This window comes from Melanaphis sacchari, unplaced genomic scaffold (assembly GCF_002803265.2).
Source record: "Melanaphis sacchari strain LSU unplaced genomic scaffold, SCAv2.0 Contig1_pilon_pilon, whole genome shotgun sequence".
NCBI classification, from domain to species: domain Eukaryota; kingdom Metazoa; phylum Arthropoda; class Insecta; order Hemiptera; family Aphididae; genus Melanaphis; species Melanaphis sacchari.
Window position 1 is genome coordinate 4,258,092 of NW_020270976.1, and position 20,153 is coordinate 4,278,244.

Below are 20,153 nucleotides of genomic sequence, written 5' to 3' on the forward strand. Positions count from 1 at the left end.
TCAAAATATTATTTACATAATCTATATACCTATTTATTGTTTATTATACATATAATTGAATGTATGAAAAGGTTTTATTTCTAAGGCTTGGTTTAAATGTTAAAGGTTGTGGTTCAAAAATGTCTATCAGGGACGACGCGATGTACCAACTTATCCCTCTACGCCCTAGTTACTCAAATAAAGCAATTATTACAAATCTATTGTGATTAAAGAAAATCATAAAATAAATTCATACGATATATTTTATTTTAACTTAGCAGATCAGGAATCAATAATAAGTAGTGTGATATTCTAGAACACTACCCCTTATCATTATATTACAAACATGTTAATTCTGTTGATAATAGTAAACACTTATAATTTATAACTTACACGATAAAGGACCTAAAATGTTTAATGGGTATCCGAGATTGGACATGCTGATATAAGTCATACCATGTTACCCTAACAATGTGCCCAGTTACAAATTAAAACGTTCATTCGATATGAAATCGTGATAATTGTAGTTTTAATTCTTGAATTTTGACAAGTAGGTTATGTTTTTTGATATGCTGACAATACAGCGTAAAAAAGTATAGTTTACACGAATTCATCGTTACTGGCGCCAATCTATTAATTACATAGTCGAACAAGTTGGCTGAGCCCCGGGCTCGACTATTTCAAGGCACGAGTCTATAGTCTATACCGTCCGAACCAGCGAAAAAGAACCATCCTAAAACGGGTTTCATAAGATTTGTTCAATTGCGCCGTTGTGTATAATAATATTATTTAATTACGATTATTTTCTAGTAAAAAAATAAAACCATTATAAAATATAACAGCTACTATATTAAAATATCAGTAAATACCCGCAACAAAATATACGGTCACGTTATTAATTAATCTCATATTTGGCTAATTGTTTTATTTTTTTCTAATCTAATTTGAAATAATGAATTTTTTAGTTAATATTTTCATATAATTTTTATTTAAAATCTCATGTTGTACATATGAATTAAAGCGTTGAGTGGTTTGAGGAGGTACTATTGAATACTAATTTTTAGAATACGTTAATGTTCCCAACAATAATATTTATTTTTTTTTAAATAAAACGAAAAAAATTCTTATTTGTTTAACTTTATTTGAGTATAGTAGAATTTTTAAATTTGTAAGTAACAAATAAAAAAACGCTTGTAAATAATATGTTAACGATTCGAAGTTTTTAAAATTGTTGATTCGTGAAATAAATACTACCTTTGGAAATCGATTAAATAGTATGAAAATAGACTACCCTCGGTAACATATTAATATATTTATGAAAATAAATAGGTCATTGAATTATCGTGACATGACTATTGATCAAAAGTTTAAATTTTTAAGTCATTTTAATGCGAAGGACACTATTGTTTTTTATTTAATTTGTTATAAGTATTATTAACTTTTACAAAGTATAGTCTATTTTTTATTAAATAATATAATATTTATAATAGTTGGCAATTATATGAATTGGTCATCATAATATATTCAAAAGTAAAATCACGCGATGCAAAGATAAATATAATTTAACTGTTATTTTTTATTAGGTAGGTACCAAGTACCAATGATTAATGCTATTAACCACTGTAAAATTATTTTATCAATATATTATGGATAATAAAAAATATATTTTTTCTAATTTACTTTTGTAAATTCATAATAATAAAAAAAAAATGTTATGATTAACGAGTATACTTTATAAGAAAGTCTTGAAAAATATATGATTCATATGGGTACAAGTAATTTAGGTAAGAAATATTACAGTGAATCTCTACTATTAAAAATATTTTTATAATGTTCTGTTATTTGTTAAAATATTATAATTTAAAAACACTCCTAAGATACAAAATACTTATAACGGTGGTACAAGTTAGTAATCGTGACATGAGTCATCATAATGTTAAGAAAACAATAATTTGTAGATTATGGATTGTTGACACGAGTAGTACAATACAAATAATATGATCAAGAAGAGAATCAAACAATAGCTGGTTGGCAATCACGAGTGGACACTTTCTCTTCAAGGACGAGTATCGTGCCAGATTGCAAAATATAATATAATATAATACAGCATAGCATTATTAGAGTCTTAAAGAATTAATAATTAAATGATGTGGTAGGCTTGTTCCGATTAAGAATTATGTTATCTACAGTATATCATAGTAGGTATTTTATACTATATATTTAAAAAAAATAAAAATATTGTAAAATTCAATGTAAGTGAAAATATTTTTTGATGTCATATTTTATTCGCCAGTAGGTTATTCAATATTGAAATCCTAAAAGTTTACTGATAATTTAGACTATGCTAGCTGTAGTAATCAAATTATAAATAGCTAAAATGTTTAAAAATCTGAAAATAAAATAAAATAAATGAATTCACCCACAATTACAATATTACCATGAGAACTGTAAGCATATTTTCTACTATCAAAAACCTGAAGTACCTAGTTTATATATTCTTAAATGTTTGAAATAATAACCATCAATTTGCTTCTTTACAACAGTTTTATTATCTGGTTTAGTATAAATTATAGTATACTCGTATTAATAAACTTAACTATTAAATGAAAATAAAAAATACCTATTTGTAACATACATATAATATGTTTATTCATTTCATAGTTTACAAAATAATACGTTTTTGCGGTTTATAAGATAATATTACCATTTAAATCGGTTTTATTAATTCAAAAATTTGTTGTTTAATAAGATATAGCTTCAATAAAACATGATAATATAAATTGTATTGAATGTTATGTAAAATATTAAAAATCAAAACATTTTTTTTTTTTTTTTGCTAGATAAAAATTCAGTCTATGAGTACCTAATGACCAAATTTAAAACCTAAATAATATCCAGTTTAAAAAACAGATTACTGAATAATAAATATTAAAAGTGTGAAAATAGTTATACCTATGTAAAAAATGTACAATAAGTGTATATTAATATTATACAATAATAACTATAACGGCTTCATTGATAATTTACTGACAATACTGATGGTTTAATCAATTGATAATTTATTTGAACTAAAAAAAAAGAAAAAAGTTTCCAATATAATAAATATTATTTAATGTTTAAATAAATATTTATACAGGTACCTACTCTCGATTATTTTTTAATGTGTAAACCTTGTTTTGTATAAACTGCTTCGCGTTTTCGTGACTTCTATATCGGTTTTGGTTATTCAGAAATGATCTTCAGTATATTTGCAGACGTGACTGTTTTTTTAGAGCAGATAATAATAATATAACTACAAATTATGCTTTAAATTATTATTGTTACAGATACCTTCGATTCGTAACAAATTATTGCGTTTAATTGAAATTAGTCGTTTTTAGTCAGCTTAGACTCTTTTCGTGTAATCGTGAAGATAATGGTTGCAATTTAGAGTAATGCAGATCTTTATTACGATTTATTTAACGATAGTAATTTTTGATGCACAATATATAATAATACAACTGTAAACATAAAAAAGGCACTATTCATCCTTTAGTAATTAACAAATCTATTGTAAACTTCCGAAAATATTAAAATGTGCATTTAAAATATAGTAGTTTGGAAATTAATACAATATGAATAATATTATGATTTGATTTATTAACTACAAAATTTGATCTTAATAAGTAAAAAAAAATATATTTTTTTCATATGAACATAAAATGTTGGTACTCTGCCAAATCAAAAAGCTATTTCCAAAGTAATATTCGCATAATAATTTAATATTAAAATATAATATCGAGTACATAATATATGACGTATTTCGACGAATGTTTTTGAAATCGTGTTAGAAATTTCTATAATTTTTAACGTCTATCGCTCAGATTGAATTTATTTGTACAACACTGAATATCATATTAATCATATCATACGTTTTTGTATCGCCCAAACAGTCATAATAAATCGAATTGATATTAGAAAAGTACTTGCATGAAATTTATATTTAAGTGTTTACGACTCAGCAGTAACAGTGGCAGTAAAATGATCAATGTTTTATAAAAACTCGTAAGCCACAAAACTGCCCTGGGACTTGATATTACCTATGTTGAAAAGTATTGTATAATATGTATTTTAAATGAATAATGATTGATGCGATGATAAATGGAACGGACGGATCATTTGTTTCCTCCTGGTCAGTAAATCGGTCAAAGTTTCACACCGATAGAATCTAGTTTATTACCAATACAGAGAACAATAATATACTTTAGTATTTATTTACATGACCGGCGGCGGCTTACTTTCATTTTATTATTTTCATTATTAGTGCTCCGAGGGGTAATACGTAACATATAACAAAAAAATAATAATAATAAACACAGATAAGTGTATAACATTTATTTACTATTAGCTTACTCATAGGCCCATAATCGATATTGTTTTACGTTGCGCATCGCCGGGTATATTATATATCATGATTTTATTTTTTTTTTTTTAGTTTGAGAGAATATTAACTTACAATATACAATGTCAAATTGTAAAAAACAGCATTTTTCGTCTTTTAACACAATGTTTAATTTATATGGTTTTTAATTTTTAATAATGTGTTTACACGGTTTTTGATATCCACTAACAAACGAAGTGTTTTTTAAGACATCTTTCAATAAATTAGCTTATTAAAATAGTTCTAGTTAACTAAAAATTCAAATTTTATTTTTACAAAGATAAACTTTAATGAAATTTTTGAGTCTGTGTACCTTTATTTGTAATTCGCGTATTCAGCTATTATAACAAATTATCTACATCATAAATAGTGTACTTTTTATAATAAAAATAAAAATGTACGAATGATATTTCTCAAATTGTTAACGCTAGTTATTTTTGACACAATTAAATTAAAAAAGTGCATTTATGTTTAAAAAAAACTTTTGCAAATATTTTATTGAGTTATGTGTACTTTAGGTGTTATCATGTGTATACGAAATATTTTGAATATTAAAAACGATTTAAATTTACGAATTTAAACTAGAATGGAGTTTGGCATTATTGTAATGCTACTACTCGTTAGTATTGGTGTGAATGAAATATTCATTATATCTAAATTATAAAATCAATATGATAATATAATATCGATCATGACATATAATAAAATATAGATCATTGTTAACTTATATTTCTTAAAATTATAATTTTTTAACTATAGAGGAGAAAATTGTGAGAAAATTGTTTGTTAATTCAGCACATAAGTCGGGAGCTTAAAATATTTCAAATAATTTTTTAAGTAAACATTATAGTATTGAAAAGATAAATACTATATTTATGTGTATTGTTCATATTATACATAATAAGGGGTTTTTTTTTTTTTAAATATTTTGAGTCAGATTATTCTGAATATTCTGAAATACCTAATTATCTTCTTTTATTTTTAGAAAAAAAACAACATAATATTATATAGTATTAGTTTTAAAAATACAAGTAAAATAGTATATTTAGTATTTTAATTAAGTACGTATTAGACGATGATTATTTTAACAATACTTCACTGTACTAAGTAACAGGAATATTGTTTTGCATTTTTAGTCATTAATTTGCTAATAATAAGTATATGAGTCAACTATGAATTAATGTAAATACCATAAACAATTATGCTAATATAGTAATATTCAAGTATGAACATTTCAAAGATTAATATTTATAAATAATGTGTTCGGTGTATATTTTTAATAAGATCGCTGTAAAACCATTAAGAATAAAAAAATGTCGAATAATAAATATTATAGACATTGCAATTTGAATTTAGAATTTTTAATCAAAGGATTTGGTGTTCCATACTTGGACCTAATCAAAATCTGAAATCTTTAATTTTTTTATTGCCTTTAGTAGAAAAATTATAAAGTAATACAAACATTATAATAAGTTACAATTTATTCGATTTCGAAGGTAATTACGTAAATTGTCGGTAATGATAGAGATCATACACACGTTTGTTAGTTTATTATTTATTCGCCAGATTTATGTATTTATACATTTAGCTGAGATATTGTTCGGTATTTAAGTTTATTAATCTGTAGAAATGCATTTAAAAAAAATTTATTTCGTTTTATATGCATTAAAAATAACACATTATTTAAAACACATTCGTTGTACACACATTGATTGTATTTTATTATATTTAGTTTTAACAAAGACATTGAGCAATGTACATAAATTTGTTATACATCCAACGATTTTTCATTTTCATTTAAATTTCAATAGTAATGATAACTGTTGATAATATGACATTGGGCTTTCATAGTTTCTCTCCTCCCCTACAATAGCTAGCTATCCAATTTCGGCTGCCAATCCCATGAGTGTTCTTGAATAAATGTCACATTGTATTCCACGAGGATAGCATATTAAAATACACCATACCTCCATATGATATGTATTATTATTGTGCAAGTTATGTATAAATACATTTATAATGTAAATTTTAATATTAACGTACACACACGCGTTTGCATAATGATAGTTCCAAAATATTTCGGTCTGATATCCATTTCTAGCATTGTATTAGTTCATGTATGCATCAATGCCCATGTATTATGTTTCGATGTACTGTAATTTGCAATGATTCGATGGTTATATCTTTATGGCTATAAGTACACCTGTATATAATGAACCTGTATAATAAATAATAATACTTATTGAGGTATGTTTGGATACATTGTAACTACATTATTACGACGAAAACCGGTTGAATGTGACAAAATTATTTTAGTATTATGAAAAAATTATTAATTAATGGGGTCGTTGTGATAACGAAAACAAAGTGTACTATTATACACCCATATGGAAAATTATTGCACTAATAATTGAACATCACATTTATAAAATTTATTTAATACCTAATAGGAATTATAAATTGAAATTTCGGAGCGCATACTTGTATAGATATATTATGTATACTGTCACATGACATGTTAGACTTTATTGAACATAAAATATAACATACATTCTGTATTTTTTTTAATTTTATACGTTTACTCTATTTAATATTATTTGATATTATAATTTATATAATTTTTTTTATTTTCCTTTTGTAAAATATTAATAATGTAATACAATGTGTCAAATACCATATGTCACGTCCAATTGAAAATTCAAATAATAAAATTAATTAAATGTTTTATTATATTGACAAATTTAAAATATATGTACGATAAGATTCTACAATATTTATTTCAAAGCAAGTGAATAGCGATTGTTACATTTATTGATTAATGACTTATTGACATTTACTTATATAGTTTTATCTCTACTAACAACTCTTATGTATATAGACAAAAATAAACAATAACTAACTTACATTGACTAACAAACTCGATGATGTAAATATATTTACTAAGAGATTAGAAAAGAAAAACTTTGATAGTAAATAATTTATGTTGTATGTTCGCAGCTCTAAATAGTAATACATGGATAGCAATGTAAAACTAACTAGTTTTATAGATCATATTATATAACTGATAAAAAGGTAAAAAATACATTTCTCACTGGAAATAGATATAATTTAATGATGAATTGACGAAATAAAAAAAAATAACGTTAGAATTTTTATTATACATTGTATATCATCTATATAAGTATATAACTTCTATTCAAATTTAAAATGTTTTAATACTTATGCAGTAGCATACAAATAGGTACCTATACTTGTATTTTGTATTTTATAAAGTTACACGGTACCATTACGTCGACTTTATCAATTATAATGTTAATCGCTTCGTTTCGTTTAGGTGTATTATTATTTATTCATATTGAATAAGTAATTAAAAAAAAAAATAAAAATAAATGAATACTATTGAATTCTAATTGTAAAATAATACTATTTTTTTTAAATATTCATAGCTCAAAAATATTCATATCAAAATTATAAACAATTAAAACAAAACAAAAAATATTATATTCGTTAACCAAAACCTTCACTATATAATTATTAAGAAGTAGTTGTGCTCTAGGTCATGAATGCAGTGTGATTCTATCGAGATTGTAATGTCAGATTAGCTATCTTTTAGCAGTGATTCATAAGGAAAACAACATTTGATTTTTTAATAAAGGATTTTATATCGTAATCTAAAAAGTTGTTTTTATGTTACTCTAAAGCATTTTCTATAAGCTATTAAAAATCTTTCACATTAAAGCACGTTATATCATTTTCATTTCATCGCAATGATCAATAAATAATATATAAATATATTACGAAATGTAAACAAATGCTGCAAGTGACTATAATTACTGTACCGTCTATACTCGCATGTAACTGGTGTTCGACCGCAAAATACTTTGTGATTTTAATCCGTCAACACATAATGTCGAGCTAACTGCAAGACATTATTCTCGCACATTCGATATTATGTGTGTCGCATTAACTAGTGGATAGAAAAAAAACATGATCGACCGTCTCGGAACCATCGTTTGCGCGTATTTAGATGTAATATATCGTAACCGTAATATTGTGAAATCTTATTACAATTATTCTACTCATGTGTGTATTAAACACGTATATTCAGAAAATATTCTGATATGTCTATCTATATATTATTATTTTACATTTTGTATTGAAGACTAGTTTATATTTTGTACAACGTAGGTACTATGTATAAGACCGTTCCGATTAGATTATCATATTGGCTTTTTAGCACATATTTTTGTACATATTTTTTTTCTTATAACCTTTTCCATACGTTTAACAGAAAATGTGTTCCTATTATTACTTCTATTTTTTTATATAAGTGTAAAAATATACTGTACGAGTATAAGACAAAATTAAATTATATTTCAACTATATTATGTAAAAAAAAAACTAATATACAACAAAGTATATGGTACTTACAATATAATAAACAGAAAAATATGTATAAACGAGCATGCATTTTTGTAGCTGACCTATAAATTTTATAAATAATGTCGTATTGTTGCGATGTGAGAATTGAAGATCATATTTTATACTGTTGTAATTGTAATAATTAAAAATTTAAAAAAAGCATAACCTTGTTCAGAGAATATAATTTTTAAATATCATAAATATTGTATTAAAAATAATCTGATTAAGTTTATATGTTTTAAAATAAGCTAGAAAATGAAATATCTCTAGAAACTTTGTACAAGGTTAGGCACGTACATACATCTAATGAAAATATAAGCATATATATATATATATATATATATTTTTTTTTTTTTGAATATTTTCTTGAAAAACAAAATAAAATGTATCATACAAAATATATAAGTATAAAGTTATTTACAACTTACAAATTTCAGGATAAAAGAATAAACTTGAATTAATACTAGAAAACAATTGTAATAATTGTATAAGTATTTATGATACGGATATAGTTATACTTATTTTAATGCTCTGTGACTTGTATTATGAAGTACCTAGTTAAGTTGTTTGAGAACATTTGTGTATAATTATACAACCGCTGTTTCGAAGATACTTAAAATCATAAGAATTTTTGACACATGGATGCTTATACTGTTATGCACCCGAACAATGAGGCTCATTGGAGATTATTGTGTAGGATAGTATGGGTTCGGTTTCAGATGGCATTCAGTATCAAGGAAACAGCTCATAGTTAAAAATCTATTGAATACGAGGAATTATTATATTATGACGGTTTGGTCGGTATAATCGTGAACAATGGTGGCAGACACCGATAGTAATAATCTATAGCTTTTTAAAAGTCGAATTCCGAAATCAAATAATATTCATGTTTATATAAATTTATTATATTTTTACGTGATTACATTTATGACTTTGCAAAAAGTTGAAATAAAATTGTTATTATAATATCCATAACTAGCAAGCTTTATAAAAATACATCCATGAAATTATTAATTAACTTATAGTGTTATATAAAGAGATTTTATTAACAATATATAAATATTATCTTTAAAAATATTTACATCAGAAAAAATATGGATTGTTCATTTATATTTTACTTATGTATAACAGATATGCCGCATCAATACGTGTAATGTATAATTGATTTCTTAAAGAAATAGACATACAGTTCTTAAATAACAATCAGAGATTATATGTTAATGAAGTGTTAAATGAAAAAAAAAATGTTACTATATAAGAACGTTATGTATTCATAACGTTTAATGAATATAGCTAAATAATTGTTTTTTTATTTAAAAATATTGCAAAATTAACTAAATAAGTATCTATACTAATTGTACTAATGATAATTATTAATTTTCGACATCTTTTAAAATATTATAAAATATTTTATCTATAGATTATATTTTATGCAGTACATTTTGGTATTATAGCGTGTAGTATTCGTGTATATTAGTTATTATACTTTTTAGAAATAATTTGTTATAAAATAAAATAAAATAATGTTGTTAAAAATTTTTATTTATAAATATATATATTTTTTTATTTACTTTTTATTTTATTAAATAGTTAATATATATTATTAATATTCAAAATATTAAACATTGCATTCAACCAGAGTACTATTAGTTATTATTAAAAATTAAACTGATTTTTAAAGTGCGCAATGTATTCCATAACTTCATGAAAAAAAAAGCTCTTACACATTTTTTTACTGCTTTTCATTCTAAAACACAACAATTTAAAAATCACTATAATATATTAATGATTAACGAACATCACTAGGTAATTTTCATTTATTTAATAAATCATGAAATAACTCAAACTCAAAAGTTATAACATACTCAAAATGTTATATTATACATGATATAATAAAGTTTAAAATAAATTAAATTTTTTTTTTTTTAGAATATAGTGACATTGTGATGGAATTCACAGTAAGAATGTAAGATATTCTATGAAATAGAGGCTTACAAAGTGATATATGTACATTACACTAAACAAATTATTTATTTATTCTGTTATATATTATTAGTCAATAAGTATTTTGTTTAAAAAATATTCAATTTAAATTGTATTTTATTGATGTTTTAATTAATTGTTAACCGACTACATCAAAATTAGGTTAGTCAAGAAAAAAAAAACGACAACTATTTTGCTATTTTGTCACAAGCTATAGTTGCTAAGTTATCAACTTAGAAACCAGTTTTGTACTTGTTTTGGTTTAGTTATAGAATATAGAAAATGGTCAATATATTATATTTATATATTTGTTACGACAGGCACGGGCGGTGGTCTTGACTTTTATTATAGTATGTATTAGTTTTGACAAAATATGTTCAAAATGGATATGTCGAATAAAACAAATAAACGATAGAAATTCATGAAAAAAGAGTTTAATGAAAGACAATGTATCTAAATAAGTTAACTGATGCCCAGAACACGGTTTAAGTTATTAAAATATTAGTATATGAGATTTTAATTTAAAATTTAAATACTGATATAACTTGCATTACTTATATTATTATATTCATTACATTATATTTTTTTTTAACAACTTATACGATTTTTAATAGTTAAAAAAAAAAAATCAAATTATTTGTAAATTATAATTATTTAAAAAACAAAACTCAATTCGAATTTGTTTCTTAAATTTTCTACACGCAATTCGATCTATTAATATATTGAAATAACTAATTGTACCTATAAGTATATATATAGCACATATAGTCTACATTTTACACATATACAATGGTAAGTGTTTTAATTGTCTGTTTTTGATTGTTATTTATTTACCAAAGTAACTGTTCAGTGTTCATGTTGCTCTTCATTAAATTCCGAACATTACATAAATTGTAGGTTTTAAAAGTAAAACTTTTAATAATAATTAATTCTCCTGATTAAGTTAAGCATAATCGCCACATGAAAATGCGGAAATCTTATCAAATTATTTAACATAGCTAAATGTACGCAATAATGTGCATGTAAATGGATGTTTTATAGACGTTTTTTCTGTTCATTGAATTAATCAAATACGATAAGAGTTTTCCGTTTTTAAGATGATTTTATGAACATTAATTTTCTTATGTAAACATAAATTATATGTCAAATTTTTTACAGCATATGTAATGTAATAATATATAAACAATATGTATGTTTATTACATATTTTATACATGTATGCTTAGTCAATTTAATAAGTAGTTTGAAAGCAATGTAGTGCTTATGCAATAATCAGGTTTGAAAATAAACTTCCGACAACAAGTTAACTCCCCCGCTTGGCTGACTCTATGCATGCTCAACTGTTTTGTCCTCTACTGGTGTAAAATATTGTGTATAAAATAGTTAATACGTCATATTTCTCATGAAAAACATACGGTTAATTGTTATTTGTATAAAGCTATATTATGGTAATGTGTTTCACTGAAGATGTTTATCCGAGTTTCAGAAGCAAACACGCGGGTAATGATTATTAAATAACAACTTGTTTGAGACATAAAACATACAACGAGTCACGATAGACAAGTCAGGTTCGTTAAAATAAAATTCGTGTATCTAAAAAAATATGAACTTAATAGTAATATAGCTTAAGTCCATAAGGACGGGTTGGAAGGGGGATTATCGTGATTTATCTAAATATCGCTATGGTTATTTTTTTTTAAGCATTATGCACACTTTTGAACGATGCTGGAGTGTATTGTCTTTAAATACCTTTGAAGAGGATCATCGTAAATAAAACGATACAACATAACGAACTGATCATTGTTTAGTGAATTGCAAATATATGACAATGGTGGTAATCGTAATGTGAGATTAACGTGGACACTTGACCCATTATAGATTGTAGCACAATATGAAGATAACACTAAGATAGTCATATAATTCTTACATGTTACATACAATAATGTGAACAAATTAAATGTTAAGACGATATGAATAAATACTTATATAAGGTGCTTGAATAAGGTTTTTGTTAAGGACAATGGACATCTAAATAATAATCATCTACCTTTTTCAGCTCAACCGTATCCTAATGCAATATTTTCAGATAAAATTATAAAATATAATTATATATATAATATAAATATAAAAATTATACACTAAGGTCTTACATAAAAAAAAATAAAAAAAAGAATGCATCTTCGATGCGTTATTTATTACTTTCATCAAGTGTAACACCATTTTTAATAATATTTTATTTTTATTATTATTGCATAATTTGTTATATCTTATTCCTTGTATTAAAAAATAATTTTTTTTTTTTATTAGTAGTAGTTCGTACTGTTTAGATGATTTAGTCAAGAAAACATGATAATATAATATGTATGAAATATAGTTAAGAACTTTAATACCTAACAGGTAGAGTACTATAAATTATTTTATAAATTATACTCACAATTTAATCTGCAGATGAAATTATGAACGTGTTATTGTATAATTTTATGATATATATATATATGGATATTATTTAAAAAAAGATTATATTTATATATATACACCTACATACACCTACGTATTGAAGATAAATAAGTAAATTTAAGTAAAATATATTAAGTTTATATTAAACTTGAGGAATCTTAGATTTATTTTATATTGGTTGATGGAATAACTTATATTATAAGAATATTGGTTAATACTCTAACAATAGTATCGAATTAAAATAAGATTTTTATGAGGTATTCTAATTAAATAACGGTCAAAGTCTTATTTGTTTATTATTTAATAAAAAAAAAAAGATAGATCCATAAAAAAAAAAGTAGCTGCAGAATTCCAACTACACCGTTAGTAGTCCGTCTGCCTTGATCATTGTCAGACTGTAGTTGATTTATTATTAAATCATTTTAGAAATTATAATATGATCTAAGGTTCTAATAAAAACTATTACAGTGAATAATAATATTTGATATGTGTGTGTTTTTCAAATTGTATCGTGTTTGTTTGATGAACATTATAATTAATATTATTATTATTTTTTAACAATATTAATATAACTTATTAATTACTTGGGCGTTAAATAAATTACGATAATACCACGGCTGTCAGCACAAGGTTCTCCAGACCTCTATAGTCAAGGTGTTGATGTTAAACTAAATTACATACGTTTGTTTAACTTGCGATGATCATTCGTCAAGGGAATACGAGGGAATATGGATGATTCGGGCCACTGATAATATGAAAAATTATTCAGTGCATCAACGTAGACCGAGGTCAAGGGATTTTTACTTAACAAGAGCCAGTGAGGCCCAATGCTTTAAAAAGTATTGACACAGTTATTGTTTTACATGGATTCATAAATCGAATTCATATATCACCTTTATCAATCTCAATCGTTCTCATAGCTTGTGTAATAACTTTTATTTTACATCACATTACGAGGAGATATAATATGCTTTCAACATTTATCTTTATGTACCTAAACATAAAATAATAGAATTGAACTAAATTCGTATAATACTTCACAGTATATATTATTTATATTTATGTATGATATTCTAAATATATTCGAATTATTTAACTTATTTGATTTCCATGAAGCACGCACTTCGTAAACGGAATGTGTAATATTAGTAAATAAATAATTATCCGTTGAATATTTAGTCAATATATACCTATTGAGAAACAACGTTTCAGATAACAAAAACATTCTCTGTCAAATTCGTGCACACAATTATTAAGATAATCTTATATAACACATAAACGATTTAATGAAAGTCGTTCATCGTCATTTGTTATAAATATGTTGTATATTATTATACAAGTATATAAAATCATAAATGAATTTTCGTTTTAAAATGTATTACTTATTTATTATTTTGACAACATAAATGATTAGCCAAAAATTGTATAACCACCCACAACAACTTCATGAAAGAGTTAAATATATAATAAATTATATAATTCAAAACATTATTTAAATTATTCACGCTTAAAATTTATACGCAACATATATATTTTACTATAATATGTTATTTTATAAGATTAAATAAATGCATAATAAGAAGTTTTTTTTGAAATTTCAAAATCAAAATTTCGAATCATGTACATTTTTTTGTAATTTTAAACACGTTTTATAATGGTTTCATTTTTAAGCCCTAGTATAATAGTTGGCATATTAAAGTAAATATAAATTATGTTGACTATTCGTGCATATAGAAGATACTAGATTGCAGCATCTAATATAAATTATGAGATATATATAATAGAAATAATAATATGGTTTTAAGTTTAAATAGCATTTGAATAAGCTAATTGGACTCAAATATTATAGTGAATGACAAGATAGTTTTTAATGAAACAAAGCTATATCATTATACCCTTCTTACGAGATGACATACTTATTGTCCTGTAATTGTGGTGAATGCAGATGTAGGTACCCGTAGGATATATACTTCATAATTCTTAAAAAAAAAAAATTATTCTACACCAATCATATCGTATATAACCTAAAACCTAACTATTACAGCTAGTTTCCTTAGGGTTTTCAAACTAATTATATTTATTATTATTTAAAATTGGTTTCATGTGGTTATATTATAATAGAACACTATAACTTTTAGTTATAGCTATTAATAATAACTTTTTTAGTGTTTTTTATTTAGTCATAATTAATATCTGTACAAAATGAATAAATAAGTAATATATATAAATATAAGAACATACGTACCTAATGACTATATTGTGCATAATTAATAAATTATTAAATCACTTGATGAAAACTATTTTTAATTTTAATACGTACTTATATAATATCAAAATGTTCAATATATTTTAATATTTGTCTGCTTCATCATATTTATATAAAAATAGCAATAGATATTTATATTACTTTGATTACCAAAAAAATAGCAACAAATATTTATATTATTTTGATTACCAAAAAAATATAAATATCTGTTGCTTTTTTATATAAATATGATGAGTCAGACAAATATTAAAATATATTGAACATTTTTATATTATATAAATACGTATTAAAATTAAAAATAGTTTTCATCAAGTGATTTAATAATTTATTGATTATGCACAATATAGTCATTATGTACGTATGTTCTTATATATAGGTATATATGTATATTACTTATTTATTCAATTTGTACAGATATTAATTATGACTAAATAAAAAAAGTTTATATTAATAGCTATAACTAAAAGTTATAGTGTTCTATTATAATATAACCACATGAAACCGATATAAACGTAAAAACACAAAATTTTTAAATATTCTACGAAATTAACTTTTGATTAAAAATGTTTATTATGTCAACATGTAATATTTTAGCTATATATAATTACAATATTTTTTATTTATGTGATTTTACATAATATGTGATTGACCTTATTGTGATTTTCTAAACAATTATTTAAACACGAAAATAAAATAAAATAATATAATAAATACGTTTATAATCTACTTATATATAATATTTAGTTATAGTGGCCATAGATGCATATAATATAATACTTCGCTAAAATAAGTTACTGATAATATACTATTATAAGTTATTATATAATAAAGATTAGTATGCAAACAGTATGTTATATTATAATTTACGAAACGGAGACTCTCACCATAAGTACTATTGATAAAAAATCAAAATACAATAGTAATACATGTTACGGTCATTCCAACATTCGAGCCAAACAATAACAGCTGTTCAATACGATATGTTTTATTGGGGGTAAAAAAATACTGATCAAGACTAAATAGTAAATAGTCTCAAGCATCATGTATAGCTCTATAGAAATCAGTACTGTATAATTATATGAATTTTGTTTATTAAATTTAGAAAACATAAAGTTAAACATCTTTAACATCATTTTGTGCTTTCATAACTAGATAGACTTGGATAATTTAAATGGATTTGTGCGCTTTTTAATATATTAATTTTTAAGTATAGGAAGCGTATCAAGTTACAAAATCTAACCCGATCCTTCAGCAGTAGTGCATATTGCACATCATATTACTTAAATGTTCATTGTTATTTTTTACTAGGACTCATACGCCACACCGTAATATTTGTAATATGATAAAATAATAATTCATAGTTTCCTATTACAATGTCTTTTGAATAATCATAAATATTGCTACTTATTAGTTTAATGAATGGAAAAATAATTTCGAATGGTTCTTGAAGGATTTAATCGACATTTTTTTTAAAAATCTTCCAACACAGTTGTCGTTGAGATAGTTTTTCTTCACACATAACAAAATTGTTGAACAATTGTTTAACTATGCGTAACTTTCAGAACACATATTTCATTCCAAAAAGCGAAGAGAGAGAATGATATATTATAATACAAAATAATAATAACCTATTAGATACGAATAATACGTATTATACGATATTAATGTACCTTCCCATAGATGCAAACCGTTTATAAATGGATGCTTAAGTAGTAAGAAAAATGTTCAGGTATATTTACTTTTGAACTTTAAATACTTGTTGTTAAAAAAAAACTATTTGTACAGTTTTATCGATATCATATTTTATACGTCATACGTATGCTTTAGTTTAGACAATGTAATTAAAAATATAGGTTGTGATATAAGCGCGTAGGTAACTTAAATTTTCAAAAACTATATCACTTCGTTGTTGAAATGGGTACGAGAGTGACCAACGTCATACGTCATACATGGCTCATAAAATATTTGTTGTCGTAAACTGAATGTGTACAATTAACCGAGACAATTATATTACTACGATATAGATCCTATTATCGGAATCAAGGTGTTAGGCTCTAGAAATCCAGAGCGCTGAGCGCACTCAAAACCTCTTCGATTCGAGACTTATATACCTGTGCAACTCGATGTTGTAGGAAAACAGACACACATTAATGGTTTACGATGAGTATCGATATATATCAGCTCGATAGTATACATAATAATATGGGCATATCAAATCAAAAACCATCGATAAATAATACACAATCGCACAATATTCTACTCGGCTGACCCGAGTTTTTTCCGTTTCGATAACACAATAATAATATAACATGTACGAGTATATTATTATTATTATTATTATTATTATTATTATACCAAACACGACCAACGGTTAGGGTACAGAATACGTGTCGTGAAAAATCAAAAACCGCCATAGAAATAATACCGAAAAGGTTCGGAGACCACACACTTACTTCAAGTATCAAATCAAGTCTTGCATACAGCGCGTTTGTGTGCGTGCGCGTGTGTTCGAGTGGGCGGTCGTAGGTGTGTCGTGTGCGTGCGCGCTCGGGCAAAAAGACGACGGGCTTTTTTTTTTTGATTTCTTCGAGTAGCGTGGAGATCGTATTCGCGACCGGCGAGGAGCTATTGTCCAGACGTGATATTGTAACGGACTGCGGCGAATCGGACTGAGCGGTTTAGCGTATGACACGCGCCCGGCACGGCGCACGCACACCATGCGGCAAAGAGGCGGCGGCGGCGGCGGCGGCGGCGGCGGCGGTGGAGGCGGCGGTGGAGGCGGCAGTAGTGTGTACATTGCGATTCGTCCGGCGGCAGTGGACGCCGTCCGTCCGTCCGTCTGCACGATAACGTCGTACCGTTGTTACGTCGCGGTGGCGGCACCTTCTTATACAGGGTGCTTCACCACACTTGCTCGCCCTGTCGTATGTTCTCCTTCAACGACGTGGTACGTGACGATCCCCTCCTATTTAATAATCACTCAGTCGTTGAGTTATTTTCCCGGAAACGTCGACCCGTCAAAAATCACAACTCGAACGAGTAGTCATTTCACTTCGCACACCGAGGATAATAATATAGATCCGCGACGACGGATTTTTAAGACCATATGCTCGAGCATATCGAGTATAGCCATTAGATCCGCGATGTTACACGATAGATATCATATTTTATATATTTTTGTAGGTCCATGTTTGAGGACCGTTTCCTATAATATTCATTTTTATTTTTTGATTAATTTAAACGGCTGGTGAACTATTAGTTTGAATTTTGAATCAGGCACGTTACAATTTCGAAAACATTGTCCGCTTAATGATTTACAGTAAGAAGAGGCTGGGGGGTCTTTCTCGTTTTAAAAATAGAAGTTTGCATCGCGAAAAGCCACTCGTTAAGTATTGCCAAAACTCTCAGGAGCTTAAAATATATGGTTTCTAAATATATTTGAAAATTGAATTCATTAAAATTTGAACGAGTTCATTATAAAATAATAAAAAAACGAGAGTGAGCATACTCGTTGGAATTACTCTGTATAATATTTTATCATACACGGAACATACCTATAATAATCTTCTGTATGGTTTTATAGCGCGCCCGTAGGCGAAAATTCGCTGACGTTTGCCAGTAGAGACTGAACAAAATATTTCGGTCAAGCACCTCGCACTGTCAAAAATCTGAAAAAAATTACCGCATTTCGAAACGTGCGACGAAGTTTTCGACCGTCATCAAGATGTCCACAGGCTGGCGCAGGGTGGGGTTATCAACTGCTCAAGCGACGGCACACGCAAAAAATGTACACGCCATGTAATAATATTATGTCGGGTACGGCCACTCCTTATTCGCAGTCTTGTAAAGTACTTCAGTAAAAGTTTTCAAATACTTTTTTAAGTACTCCGATAGGTTTTCAAATACTTTATTAAAATATGCACGCATTTAAATTTTAAAACTTTTTCTTTTTAATAACATATACTTTTATATTTCCTAAATTGAATTTAATCACGTAAAATAAAATAAAAAATGGAGAATATAATAACATATTTTTTTATGAGAAGACTTATGATCAACCTAAAATTCAAATACCTTCACAGAAAAAGCAAATGAGTAATTTATAGTTACACCGAATAATATGCTGTTAAATGATCTATAAAATGAATGTAAAACGTGAAAATGCTGAAATAATCGGTAAAGTTGATTTATAAGGTGAATATTTGAAAGTATTTGAAAATGTCTATAGACACTTTTTCAAAGTATTTATATTTGTATACGAATACTTTTCAAAAACGTCCATTTGTTTGCCGGGTCTGTGCTTAAAAAATCGTTATGGTTTACTATAGTGAGCACGCAAACCTAATGATGCCTATTTATTTTTTTTGTGTCATAAGACTAGTTGAAGACGTAAAGTTCGATAAGTCTGGGGTAGATGACCGGAAAACGATAAATCATCAAACGGCGTTGGCTATCTATAATTTATTATTTAATACACCATATCATTAACCCTTACGATTTTTTTTAATAGAAATCCATACCTTAATGTTTTACCATAAAAAAGAACTTGTTCTAAAAGTCCGTTCTTGTTTTTAAAATAAATTTGTCCCGAATGTTTACAATTTCTTCGAAATGAAAAAAAATCAAG

At 25.7% G+C, this 20,153-nt stretch overlaps 1 protein-coding gene across 2 annotated transcripts in view; it reads right to left on the bottom strand.

Moving 5' to 3' along the window:
- LOC112593311 overlaps nucleotides 1–18,194 on the bottom strand; it is a 38,412-nt gene extending 20,218 nt beyond the window's left edge. For both annotated transcript variants that reach the window (XM_025337691.1, XM_025337694.1), the window contains exon 1: nucleotides 17,980–18,194. The gene's annotated coding sequence lies outside the window, so the exon portion shown is untranslated. The remainder of the gene's footprint in view (nucleotides 1–17,979) is intronic.
- Between the last annotated feature and the right edge of the window lie 1,959 nt (nucleotides 18,195–20,153).